This window comes from Cyprinodon variegatus, unplaced genomic scaffold (genome assembly GCF_000732505.1).
Source record: "Cyprinodon variegatus isolate N-32 unplaced genomic scaffold, C_variegatus-1.0 Scaffold276, whole genome shotgun sequence".
Lineage (NCBI taxonomy): Eukaryota > Metazoa > Chordata > Actinopteri > Cyprinodontiformes > Cyprinodontidae > Cyprinodon > Cyprinodon variegatus.
The window spans coordinates 245,483-259,021 of NW_015150729.1; positions in this window are offsets into that span (position 1 = coordinate 245,483).

A 13,539-nucleotide genomic window follows, 5' to 3' on the forward strand; every position below is an offset into this window, starting at 1 on the left:
CGGGGCTTGAACCGTCAACTCTTTGATTTCAGGGCAAACTCCTACATCCAACGCCACTGTCGCCCCAAAGGCTCTAAAACATTAAAATCAGGCTGGGTTACAATAATTTCACAAAGAATAGTGAACAGTTTAGGATTGTTGCTAGCTATAACAGATGGCTAATAGAAGCATGGTAAATTTTCATAATATTCCTCTAAGCCCATCATATTAAAATTGGCCTAATTTTTCCAAACTCCATTGAGTTTGTATTTAGTCTTGGTAAACCTGAAGTAAATGCCAGAGCAAAGAAGTAAATGTGGCAGCAAGCAGTCCCAGTTGTCCAACAGCTGAACCTGGTAGGAGGCCTTGTTTGTCAGACTCTCATAACAACTCAAAATCCCCTAAACCAACACTTCACTGACACAAGTTCACAGCCACAAGTTGTATGTTGCATGTACCCCCCAATCAAATTCTGTTCTGGGGGCCAGTCAACTTAAGGCCAGCCCTTAGCTCCAAAACTTTAGGTAAAGAAAATTGTTGCCTCTTTGAGCTGAACTTCACCAGGTCTGACCTTTAGCATTCTGACAGAGATAAGGATAAAACTTGGTTGCAATAAAAGGTCTTGGTAAGGGGAAAGATTGCCACACTTACCACCATCGCTGTTATAATTTGCATCATGTAGGAGTATCAGCTAACCCAACTCCCACTATGCTCATGCAGCTCCCAGAGAAAGGAGGCCTTGTTTCTTAGGATCTCAAACGATCATCTTTAGCAGCACTACAAGACGTCTCCTCCCCACCCTGAAGGGAAACTGACATCACAGAGGCCCTTGCCTGCTTTCTCAGTTCCCCTCAGGAGGAGAAGAAAGCTACCCGCTGTGGGAGCATTCCACTCTTCAGTTCAGGATGATGGAAGAGAGGGAAAGGAGCAAAGGGAGAAGAGCAATGGGCTATTTGTAGCTCCACTGTGTCCGAGGATCTCACAGTGAATTGGGTGTAATCGCGTGGGAGATGACGCCACTGTTAGCCTGCGGAATGGCTGCTGGTGATTGATGTGCACCCCACGGAGAGGGAAGAAACTTTGACAAAAAGCAACTAGAGCAGTAACATCCAGCCTGCCAAAAGAAAATCCATTGGGCTTAGTGATATGTAATTAGAATGTGAAATGTACTCAGTAAAACAAATTTCAGGTTAGAGGAGACTTCTTTCAATATAAAAGACTTCCAATTCCCTTAATCTAAATCATGCTTTCTCTGTCCCAGCTATACACAACAGGTCTCACCTCTAAAATGTTGTGGGGGAAGATAGGAGAGCAGCTGCACTTGCAATGCCTGCAGTATGCCCTTTTACAGAGCAGTCATTACAAAAAACATTATGCTACTGAGGTGTAAACAAGGGGGTCTGTGTGTGAGCTGTGCTCCTGAGAGCTGGTTAATCTGGTAGCTGAAAATGTGGTATGATGGGAAAGTGCTTGCCAAAAAAAAAGGCCTGCCACGCCGGGAGGAGAATGAGGACCTCTTTCTTTGCTGAGAGATCATCCTCTCAATTCTTCCCGTCAGAAAATCTCCAGGAGACCCTCTTCTTCACTTGTCACTGCCAGCGCGCAAACTCTATCGGGACTGCCAGACGCAGCAGCCACTGTGAGGCCGTGCCAGGCCTGGGATTTGCCGCGATGCGTCTGATGTGCTCCTTCTTTTTTTTGTTTTTTTTTTGTGAGGGATAATTAAAAGAGGAAATGGTTTTGGAAGAACAGAGTCAAGATGGAGGGATTGGACTGAGCAAATGGAAGTAGCTGTCAATTATGTTGAATTGTTGATGTTTACACTTACTTTCTCCTGAGTTTGTGTTAAACAGTTTCTCATCGGGATTTTATTTTAGAGTTTTTTTCTAAATCTACAATCAGAACAAGTCATTAAACATACTTCTGCTAAGAAAAATCTATAAACTTTACTTTTATTTGATAAGATAATTCTGACAGACATATTTTGGAAAATCTTCCTAGAACACCACATTTTTTTCTTTATTTCTAAAAGTGAATTATTATGTTCAGTTCTAGTTTTAGTAAAGGCCAATGTAGCTCCATTCTTTCAGCCATCCTGAGAAAATAAGACAGACAACTATGCTCCAAATGAGTTTAATGTTGCTTATTTGCTGGTCAAGACAATTAGCGGTGGGCGTTGTACTTAAATAAAGCCTCACAAAACTTTTTTTTAAAAATTGCTAATTGCTAATCCAGATCTATGGTTGATATTTTTACAAAATGAATAAAAATATCCTTTAAAATAAAAAAGCAAAGTTAAGAATGAAAGCTACTTTTACCTAAACCAAACAGATCCACAAACAGATAAGACATTTTGGAAATCAGGACTGAGGTGCTAATCGGCTCTTTCTGTTTGCAAATGACTCTCTACTCTGTTATCTTTTAAAGATTTTAAATTGCTCAATTGCATTTCTCACATCAGTATCAACATTATCACAGACAGCCTCACCTGGACTGTAAACACCACCTCACTGGTCAAGAAGGCACTGAAGCGCATGTACTTCCTGCGGAGGATGAGGAGAGCCCACCTGCCCCCACCCATCCTCACGACCTTCTACAGAAGCACCATAGAGAGCGTTCTGACCAGCTGTCTCACTCTGCGGTGTTGGGGCTGCACCTCTTCCATCCATTAAAGACATTTCATCCCAGCGCTGCCTGTTCCAAACCTGTAACATCATCAGACAGTGACCCCTCAAACCCCACCATGGACTGTTCTCCCTGCTGCCCTCTGGATGGAGGCTTTGCAGCATCTGCTGCAAGTCCAGCAGCTTCTGCAACTACTTTTTCCCTGCTGCCATAAGACTGTTTGCAACATTATTTAGCTATACTAACATGCTGAACTTTTATTTAAAAAAAAGTTTTACGGACACAACTCAATCTTCTACTGCAGTTTGCACCATATTATTTTGCACTGTGCTGAACCTTTCCCTATTAATGCCCCTTTGCACCATTACTTTTAAACTGGTTTCTTTTTCTCCAATACTGTTTACATTGTGATCACTGCTGCACTTTATAATGGTAATATTCATTTCACTGCTGTACGCTGTATGCAACATAATTTGTTTTGTATACACTTATTTTTTGTATATTTTTTGTATACAAAATGACAATAAGGTTTGTCTAAGTCTAATTTTCACAACAGTCAGTTCAAACTCTACAATATTTAGTTAATTTGTGCACATCATAGCTGCATTTTATCATTCCTTGCAATGAATTCCAAATACTTCTGTACACATGAATCCATTGCTGTCATAAAACCCTGTTTTATAACATCATCATTAACTTATGCAATGTCAGTCAAAATTAACTATATCTCTGAATGCTGAAAAGTCATTCCTTATAAAACTAAAAGTTATCATTTCATAGCTTGATTCATTACATAAAAAATAAAGATGTTGAATTTGGCACATTGAGTTTTCAAAATAAGAGGGTTAAACTGGAGACCATCTGGAAGAAAAAAAATGTTGTCGTTGAGGATTATATGAGCGGCACTCTCCCTGTGGAGGTGGAAGGTATATGATGAGCATCCTGCTAGCGGCCTTGGATGCAGCATGTGATGACACCACAGAAGCTTCCTGCAGCGGGTGGATCCACCACTCGAGAACACACTTTCCTCTCTGCATTGCAAGAGATGAAATTTACTGGGATGTGGATGAAACTATGTGGCCAGATAGAGGGGAATGTCCAGATGTGTGTTAATGATTTATAGTGTTATGTTTATTGTATGTTCATTTCCAAAATCTTACTGCAATATTTTTAGTTGTACACTTCTCAACCCAAAGGGAGTTAATGTTTGTTTTAAATAACGGTGTATTTTGTTCCCTGAAAGCCAGTTAGAAAGGAAAAGAGCATGTCTAGTTAAAATCTCGAACATACATATAGACTTACACTTAATAAAATAATTTGTAACTTTACTATAGTTTTAAAATGTTGTGCAAATAGTATTTAGTGCTGTTTTGAGCATTTATAGGTAGTTTCAGCATTGGAAAACTTTTACAGAATAAACTGTCACACGGAAACTTTGACAAAGCCATTCAATTATCTCGTTCATAAACAGTGATGTCAGCACTTTTCATTTGATAACTTATTCACTGACATGAATACCTGCTTCTTAGGAATGAGGTATCCATTTTGAGCAAGTTGCACACTTTTGCAGTTTAACAACCAGTTCTGTGGTTTGAACTGTTTTGAAAGCTATATTAACAGTTGTGCTAATGTAAGAAATGCACCAAAGGTACTGAGAAAAAAAAATGAAATCTGAAATATTTGAAATTTGGAAAAAGATTGTTTTACAATAAACAACTATTATTTACATTAAAGTTTAAGATAGATAAAACATGTTAATACACAAAAAATGGACGGACATACAGACAGAAGATAGATAGATAGATAGATAGATAGATAGATAGATAGATAGATAGATAGATAGATAGATAGATAGATAGATAGATAGATAGATAGATAGATANATATTTGTATGATTCTGAATCTATTTGAAATTCTCCACCATTCAGCATGACCCAAACTCTGTTTTAAAGAGCAGGACAACTTCTTCTCTCAGCAGACAAAAGCCCAGGAGGGTAGGGGGGGAGTGATGGCTTTTAGCTGCTCTCACTCCTCATCTCTGCTCTGTTTTGACGTGGCGTGTCTCCCACACCCCGAAGCTTTAAGGGTTTAAAGAGCAACTTTTTCACCCTGTAATCCAGGTGCCTTTAAAACAAGTCACGCTGTTTACTGACACATGACAAAAAAGTTCAACCCTCTCCTTTTATCTGCGCGCTTACAAGACTGTAACTCACCCCCAGTGCCTGGTAGTCATTCCTCCAGAGCGCCCTCCTGAACAAACAGAGCCTCAGCGAGAAGAGGCCCCTGCCTTTCACCCGCTCCCTAAATTCATAATAAGATCTGATGCTGTTTTTCACTTCTTCAAATTTGTCATCAAAGCAAATGTGTTCTGACAACAGCTAGTGACAAGTGCACCAGAGGAGAGGCTGCAAAAATCATTCTTTCACACCGCATATCAATTATTGATCATGTCGCTCCCCTTCCCTCCACGGCCCCTGCCACTCCCGCCAAGTAGACACCTTGTGATAATGAAACACATCAGTTTAAAAAATAAATAATAAACCGGATGATGCTCCATTGTTGCAAAGCCTTGAGAGCTTGATTGACTGCCTGCACATTTTCCTCATTGGCAGTCAGGCAGATCAAAGGAAGGTTCCTCTTATTGCCCAAGGCCACTTGCAATTTATTTAGAGGAGCTGTGCTGCTATCCCAGCAGGTAACATTATTGGGCAGGGACACTCAGGATAATCAGAGCTTTGAGGTGCCTCTCAAATCCCTCCTCTGCTCCTTCCATCATGCATGCACAAAAAGTGTATGAAGGGGGTTTACAAAAGGCGTTCTTAAAGTGAATTAGGACCACATTAGGGTCCAGCTGCTGCCTAAAGACACAAACTTCACTCGACCTAAATTTGTTAAACTGCATCAGCAATGGCTAAAGATTACATTCGATATTAGTCTGTTTTTTTCTTGTGTTACAGACATATGTCTTTAGGCATAAATGCTATTTTTATACTGAGTCCCTGATTCACTTTTAAGCGCATATTTAAAGCTGTTAGATACTTTTGCTAAAACATTGAAAAAAGTTGCTTGTTGATATCTTTAACACAATTCAGTTGTTTTTGTTATTTTTTTTAAGTGGGAACAAGATTGCGGTGACTTAAACAGATTAGGAAATGCTTGAATTTAATATCATAAAACTAAAAATTGTATAGAAAAAAATCAATAATGCAACATAACTAGGCCTCCTATAAGAGCTGAAGCAAGCTTAAATGTATGTAGTTGCATAGCTTTTATTATACTTCAAGATGGATGAAATTGTGTTCATATCATAGAAGTTACTTTCTATTTCAAAACTGAAAGTAGTGTAAATGAGGATATAATGTAAAATGCATAAAGTAAAACAGACTTTTAAAAATATGAAAACAGAGGTTGGTTTAAAGTTCTATTGTAAATGTTATGTAAAATGTTATATGGCGTAATTAAGCAGAACAAAAAAATATATATATTGTAATATATGTAATTTTCTAATTTGCTGATAAAAATTCTTTATTTATGCAGATACATTTTTACTTAGATTCATTTATGTAAAGACATTAATTGTATAAATATGCACACCTTTGACACGCTGTGTAAAGTTAACAGTGTTCTTGCCTGGATAAAGTATATATATTAGTTATATAATTGTTTCAATAGGATATAGCCCTAATGCCAAAAACTTGTAAATAGAGTATTTCTAATGAGAGTTTTCACAAACAAAATACAGATTTATTAGGTTTAGGTCTATCCAACTCTTGCTTGGCTTGAATATTTTTAATTGAAACTATGGCAAAATGAATACATTATCAGCTCCTTTCCCTGGCTTCCCTCCAGTATAATGATGCCCTGGGTGGTAAACCATGCCTCCAATATTAGAAATTGCTTCTCAGTGCTAGAAAACAGCATGATATTATTAAAAGGCAGGATTGTTTATTTATAAAAAAAAAAAAAACATAATAGGAAAACACACAGAAATGTAGCAGTAGTTGCAATTGCATTGAGGTAATAAAATAAATAGTTACTAAGGAATATTAATAATTTAGGAGATTGAAAATGTATAGTTAAAATTATAATAGAATAATAATAAAATGAAAGACAATTTAAATTTAAACTTATAATGTATATTGTGCAGTCAAAGCCCACTCTAAACAAACAATAATAGATTTTGTTTATTACACCATCCCATAACAATTGAATTGATTGAACTTTTACAAAACAACAAGGTTGGAGCAAAATAAATGCACAATAAATATTAAAGTTAACAAAAGAGGAATAAGAAGTAAATATGTATTTTGAACAAAAAAAAATAAATAAATAAATGTAGCATGTGAAGATTTCGGCCTAACGTGAAATGAGAAAGCACAGTTTTGGAACAGTGACGTCTTCTGCCATAATCAAAGGCATCATTTAGACTATTAGCATTAAGAAATGTGGTGGTACCTATGGATGCAAATATTAAAGAACTTAAAAATAAATAAACTTTCAGATTAATACAGATTTTTTTTTTTTTTTTTATAAATACTTGTTTAACATGCAGGTGAAAACTAAAACCCCACTGAGTTTCCCTGTTAGCTCCATGCACTAGAGGGCACTAGAAGCCAAAGCATTATTTGTCTGCAGGGTGGCTTTTTCAAGTTCTTTCCACAACAGTTAAGGCTCTCAGCAGCTCATATGTGTTTGTTCGCTCGCATATGTTTGGACGTGAGCTTGGACTCTTATGTACGTCGACACGAGCTGCACAATGGCACAGATTCAGCTGCCTCAGCCTCTTTGTGTGCCAGTGCCACATCTCCTGTTTGTTCTGACTCCTATCAGTGGTTTGACAAAGCTTTACCACAGGGAAGAGTTTAAAAAAACAAATCACTAACAGGCTGACACGACCTGCGTCCCAGCAGCGCTCATGCTGCTAGTCCACAAAGCGCAGTGTAGCTGCGGGCACATGCTGCTGTGTCACAATTGTTTTTTAGGGAGCTTGTTTCAAACAAAGTTCGACAAACACACACACACAGGCAGCATGGCCAAACAAAGTCTCAAGCAGACAATAATCTGGTGGCTTTGTAGCAGTTTCAAATCCAGAGAGTGTGTTTTTGAATTGTTTATGTTGATGCCGACTGAAGGATTAGAGCACAGACTGCAGGACTGAAGAGATGGTTGTTCCACCATAGGGTCTGGCACAGCCTGGGCCTTTGTGCAGGGCTGTTCAGTTTGCTTTGCTGAAAAGGTGCCGGTTCTCTGATGTATAAGCTAATGTGGGCACATTATGCTCCATATGGTGAGTCTGCTTGCAGTGTAGGAATCTAGATAATTTGTCTGTTTTCTTTCTTGGTATATAAGGCAGAACATGTTATATTTATGCTTGAGCACATTCGTCTGGTTTCCATTTCTATTGGGAATTAATTGTGAAGCGAAAAAGAGATGCTCAAGATTCAATCAGGTATGTTAAGATTGCTGCACAGTTGTCTTCCTTTGAAGGATGTGCTGGTGCGAAGCATAAGGAAGGCCTAAATAGATCTGAGTGAGCCCCTCAGAGGTGCTGCTGTCCCTGGATGGGCCCTCTGCAGAGTCCCCAGAAGATAGAGAGCTTTAGTCAGGAGGGATTTCAACCAAATTAAAAAACAATGATCCACTAAGGGAGAAACTAATGCCAGTTTCCTTCATATCAAGACCCAGATTCCACACTGTTTTGCTTTTAACTTTTATTATTTTTCCCCTCTCAGTGTATTTTGAGTTTCTTTCCCTTTCTCCCTCCGCACTGTTGTTTTCTAGTTTGTTTTCCATCCCCGCTCCTCTGGCTGTCGCCGAAACACTACAGCCACTTTCAAAGGCTCGGCTGTCACCCGCCGCCTTTGAGTCCCGTTTGAAATTTTAACGTACATGTTGTCAGGGTGCCGTCAGGAGTGATTGACAGCTCCGTCCCAGAGCAACACCGGGCTTGGCAGGCTGGCTGTCTTTTGTCAGAGGCAGCCGAAGAGAAGCAACAAAGGAAAGGAGCATGGAGGGAAAAAAAGAAAAAAAAAAACATACATAAATAAAACAAAACTGCTGTTATCCATCTCTCAATAAAGACCAAATTAGATTAATCTAAAGGTGGAGAAAGGCAAGGAGGAAGCTAATATTTTCCTCAGCTATGTTCTCCACTGATCCTCACTGCTCTCCCAATATGTCAAAGGGGAAGTAAAGGAAAACTGAAATATGTTTTATAAGCAGTCAGCTATATATATGGTGAATTAAAAAAGGTAATAATAAAACATGTTATTAGGAAACCCTGGTGAATACTGGCTAAAACTTTTAATTAATTTATCAATTTGCAGTAACGTTGACAGACATTTATAAAGAAAAACAATAGTTCGAAACACTAGTATCAAAAATCTTGCTTCTTTTGTTGTGAATTGTTTCAACTAAAAAGGAACCTTCACCAGAAGAGGGGTTATGTAAATAAAATACAAATGCAACCCCTATGAGTGTTAAAAAACAGCTTACAATGGAAACTTTGTCTCGCTTTAATGCAACCGAACAGGATACTGATATGTAGGATTTCTCTGTGTTTTCCAAGTCAGAATTACATGGTCCTGCCAGAATTTCAATGTAAATCTAATAAAGAACCAGTGGAGAAAGCTAAAGATTAGGATGATGCAACAAGCTTCTCAGCAAAGACAAATAAAAAGAAATAGACGTAAGAATTTTCAGAGTAAATATGCCAGAAAATTGTCCACATTAATATGTTAACAAGATATAAAATTCTTTGGGGATTCAGAAAAATCATGCTAAAATTTTTCGACTGTGTTTTAGCAGCTTAGATGCAGAAGAATGTTATAAACTAGACCTCCATAGCTCTACAAGATGCTGTTTTTGTCACCAGGACATGCTTTTATGAGAAGCACACTATTAGTTGTGCACAAAATGTCCACAAATAGCTGCACCATAGACATTTTTTTTTCTGACTAATTCAAAATGCTTTGAATGAATTTTCCTTCCATAGATATTTAGTTAAGCACTTTAATTTTGGTGCAGTACTGCTTTATTTTTAATATGCTTCCTGTTTGCTAAAGTGTCTCTGTGGCACACTGAATCCCAGCTCGCTCCAATCGGATCCATGGCCTCCCTCTGCAATGAGCAAAAGCATAAATAGAAAGAGAAAAAAAAAAATAAATAAATTAAACTAATAGAACAACAGGTTTGTGTGAAGGCTGTGCATAAAATTGTTTAAAAGAGTGGTTATTAGAATTAATGATTCAGTGGAGCACATGAAAACAGTGGTACTGACATTTTGCCCCTTCAGGAAATATTAAGGGAAGTCAATATTCTTTCTTACAACAGTAAAAGAAAGTAGGGATGCATCGGAGTAGCAATTTGAACTCTGAAAATCTTTCGATGCAAAGTTGAAACGTAAAAAAAAACAGGAGGAATAAAGAAGTAATTTTATGATCTGTAATGGAGGAAACAGTCATATTCACATTAGTTCTCTCACAGTTTCCATCCCCTGCAAACTACTAAGAAGATACAGTTTAATCCACCAGAAGGATGTGTTTTATTTCTGCAGCTTGTGTCAACAGTGATAGATGTGAATCAGAGAAGTGCAAAGCCGTGAAAAGAGCAAGAAGTGCCGCTCATCGTGGGCTGACTGGCTTACTCTCACCTGCTGAAAGGTTAGGCTGTCCCTCTGCCGGGATCTGTTTTAAAAGAAAACATGGCTGCTGTTTGATATCTGCTTGACATTTGACAGTCTTTTTCAGACCAATCAGACAATTTTTTTTTCTTCCATTTTTTATGTTAGCCGCCTGGAAGAACAGCAACGATGATTGAAAAGAAAAACACAAAGAAAACAAACAAAAAACGCAGTATTGTCTGTTTCCTCAAGCCTTTCAAAGACAGCATTTTGCAGCAGCTCTCTATATCTGATACCAGAGGCTGCTCTGCTTACTTCTCTTCTACTTTCATTTGTATTGAGCTGCTTTTTTTATTCTTTCTTTTTATTCTGCCTGACCCAGTCAACTTAGTTAAGGCACTACTACAAGCAGAAGTCTACAGTAGAAAAATCCCTTTCCAATGGCAAAAAATGTCACCGTCGACCTATTGTAACCGCAGCTTTGCCACGACTCGAACTTCTTCCCTTCCTCTCCTTGTAGGAACCCTGTTTTCAGTTCTCTGCGGGGGTATTGCTGCTATATCTGTCTTTATACTTTCACAATGTATTCTACTGTAAATTATCAGCTGTATGTTATCTTGGAGGAAGAGCGAAGAGCTGGAGGGAGGTAACAAAGCCGACAGTCTCTGTGGTTACATAATTCATGTCAGCCATATTCAAATAAAATTTATCCCATTGTCAATCACCGTGTGCGTCTGTGTGTGCGTATGTGAGTACAGTGATAAATTAATAACATCCTACCAAGGGAGCATGTGAATGAGCATGTTTAGTCATTCTGTTTGACAACAGAAAGAAACTGCCTTTCCATTGGGGTAGAAATCACACTTTTTTTACTCACTTTTTATAGATATTGTTCCAATTTCTAAATGTTTAAAATCTGAACCTCTGGCAGCAAAGGGAACTTACTTTTTGTTTAGCCATAAACCAGGATAAATACTCATTCGGAAAAATAAACCTTTTAAATTTAAGGTCTGATGTGAACTAATTATGATTCGCTTTATTAAATTTAAATTTTCTATTTAAGAAAATATCTCTCTGCCAACAAACAAAATAAACCAATTTGAGGGATAACTGAAGACTTTGTTTTCTAAGATCCTTGTGTTAAGGGTTGGACACACCAACAATGAGAAACAATGGCATGTTAAGGCAGATTTAAAAACAATAATACAAAACAAAGCTACCTGAAGATAATAAAAACCTCCTTTTAATAGAAAACTCATCAGAAAACAGCCCAAAAATGCCAAAATTATCATAATTTTGACTAATTGTTAAGTGATAAGAAAAAAGAATAGAGTTTTCATGAGTATGAACATCTAGAATGTATGATTTGCTTTCTAGTCAAATCTCTTGAATCAATAATTTCTTAAAGTTTACTGGAATAACAGCTATACAACTTTTTTTTTTTTATAGACTTTTTACATTGCATTTAAAAGCAAAATGTTAGATTTAGGTAGTCTTTCATCTGCTGTTAGTAGTGGATCAGAAATGTAATAACTACCCTATGAAAAGGTTGAGTTATGGCTTTTTATATCTCCTCAGTAATAATACTGTAGTTGTCATTGGCCTCTTCACTTCTCTGACGGATAGTAATGATTTAGTTCAGTAGATATGTGAATTAATGTATCAAGGTCTTTTTATTTTGACATAATGGAAAATGCAAACATTTAAAGCTTGGTTTAATGTTAACCCAACTCTACTTTAATGTTTTCTACCATCATTCTCACTGATTTGCCTGCCCTGTTCATTGCTCTTCTTAAACATCTTATTCAATTTTGTTTAACAAGCCACTAGGTCTTTCACATTTTTTACTTTATTTGACATTTATGGAAGTAAAAGGGGCAAATTTCCACTTTTCAGATCTGATTGTCGAAAACATAAATCCACTCTTCCTCCAATTTATAATTATCTATAAAAAGGGAGCCCTGCTAGCCATATATCAACCCTGAAGTCGATCGTGTGACATCTGTTTTCAGAGAAAATGTTATAAATGTTTACTTTAAATTGTTGTGCTGTGCTGAGAAATCCTTCTTAAATTCAGAACACTGTGACACGATTTTAGCCTTTTACAGATTTCTTTTATTTTTAGTTGTAAATCATACTATAATATTTAGAATTATCAAATACATTTTCACATCAGATAAAGATCCCACAATATGCAATAATAAACTTATAAAATATGCTAAGCTATCTCAAACAAAGTAATCCTTCGTGAAAAGGTATTTTTTCAAATGTTTGACATTAGAATCAAGTATCAATATAAGGTAAAAATCAGTTTACACAACCATCTGGTTAATTACATAAAACATATATGTCCATTGAGGTACTATGTGAAAAGCATTACAATTACTCTATAGACAACTAGTGATTAATTTGGACCAATTCTTTACCTGACATTATGCATAGCCTTGGGTTCCAACTTTATTTCTTAACCTTTCAAAGAGCCAACACTTTCAAACATTAAAAACAAGACAAATGGACATACAGATTTGAAACCAAGTAAAATGTCCATTGAGCCTGAGGTTTACAGAATAGAACATAAAACATGCCTGTGCAAAAATCATCATTACGTGACTTAAAATTTCAGTTTTCAAGATCTGAAGAAATACACAGACAAATCATTCAAATTGAGATTTTCTTAGCAAAACATCCTTGTTAGTGCAGAAAAGGTGCCACTGTGAATCAAAAGGATGGAATTCAAAATTCTTTCTGATTTAGAAATTTGATGCATCTGGTCTTAGTGCCAACCTGTCCACACCGACTATACCACCCAGAATGTTCTTTGTCTTTAAAGTGGTAGGGAAGTTATGTTTACATGTCAAATCATTCTGGCTTAAACATGTATATAAATTTGTTCTTTATCAGACTTTATTGTCCAAAAATGTAGAAAACTTCTATTTAAAAAAAAATCCTGTCTCAAAATCTGAGGGCTTTTTTTTTCCGTTGTTTTATTTATTTTATTTTATGCAGTTAGTTATACGTCAGCTTGCACACCTAAATTCGGCCAATCATACATCAACGGTCATTTGTCAATAAAAAAATTTCAGTCACAGCATCTTGATTCATATGTCGCAGCTAATATACGCATTGAAATTTACATATACTTTATCATTGAATTATGTCCCAGTGTTCACAGGTATGGACGTCTGTATCTTCGGCAGGCGTAGAGCTAACAGAACTGGTAGTGTTTGCGAGGCAAGGGCTCAAGCATGTACGGCTGTAAGCCTTCTACACCAAACCAAGCTTCTACCGCCCTGGCGTCCTCTTCCACAAAAAAC